Raw genomic sequence first — 1,304 nt, 5'->3', positions numbered from 1 at the left:
AAAGAGAGACCTACTACCATCAAAATAGAAGATCCAGAAATGGAATGCATCCTTTGGGCCTGGGGTCCCTGCCCTGAGAAGCTCCTAGATCCAGGGAAGGGTTGATGACAAGATATTTGGAGAGCTCCAAATAATACTGGAGCTACAAAAGGATACAGGGACCTTTCCCCAGAGCCAATAAAGAGAAATCCTTCCCCTGAGTCAGCACTCTGAATTTTCACTTTGAGTCTCCTAAACTGTGTGGATAAATTTCTGGTGGTTAAAGCTATCCACTGTGGTACTTCTGGTATAGAAGCATTAGATGAGTAAGACACTCTTCCTTACAAACTTCCCAACCAGGAGTAGAAATCCCCACCCCAAAATCACCAACATCTTGTAGTCTCTGATTGACCAAATACTGGGCTGGAGCAGAGAAGCCACCCATGGAAGTTGAGGATTTCCAGCGTGGAGTAATTGTGAGGGAAAGCCTGGGCTCTTTCCTTGTTGTTGTTTGTTGTTAAATGCTGTCGAGTTGGTTCCGACTCATAGTGACCCAGTATAGGGTTTCTGAAGAACAGCTAGTGGATTTAAACCGCTAACCTTGCATTTCAAACTGATTTTGTGGTCCAGTGCATTATCCTGCCTTGCCACACCAGGGTTCTTACTAGGAGAAACTAATTCCCTACTCAGAGAGCACTTGAATTCTGAGAATTTTAAAAATCAAATCTGGATTTTGGTCTTCCTTCTCTCTTTCTACTCCCTTCCTACGTTTTCCTCATATTGAGGTGCAATCCATACTGAAGTCTATAGTCTTTGATCTTCATCAGTAACTTTGCTTCCACCAAGTTGTTGTTGTTGTTAAATGCCGTTGAGTCGATTCTAACCCATAGCCACCCTGTTTAGGGTTTCTGAGAAGCAGCTGGTGAGCTTGAACCAACGACCTTGCAGTTCAAATGGCTTTGCAGTCTGATGCAATAACCCACAGCGCCACACCAGGACTCCAAGTAAGATTGTATTATTTGCATATCTCAGGTTGGTAATGAGTCTTCCTCCAGTCCTGATGCCATGTTCTTTTTCCTTTAATCCAGCTTCTTGGATTATTTGCTCAGCATACAGATTAAATGAATATGGTGAAACAACCCTGGTGCACATCTTTCCTGATCTTAAACCATTCAGTGTTCCCTTCTGCTGTTCTAACGATTGCCTCTTGGTCTATGTACAGGTTCCTCATGAGCACAATCAAGTGTTCTGGAATACCCAGTCTTCACAGTGTTATCCATACTTTGTCATGATCCACACAGTTGAAAATCTTTGCATTGCCAATA

This window comes from Chrysochloris asiatica, unplaced genomic scaffold, assembly GCF_000296735.1.
Source record: "Chrysochloris asiatica unplaced genomic scaffold, ChrAsi1.0 scaffold00333, whole genome shotgun sequence".
NCBI lineage: Eukaryota > Metazoa > Chordata > Mammalia > Afrosoricida > Chrysochloridae > Chrysochloris > Chrysochloris asiatica.
Note: the sequence above shows the minus strand (reverse complement) of the source record.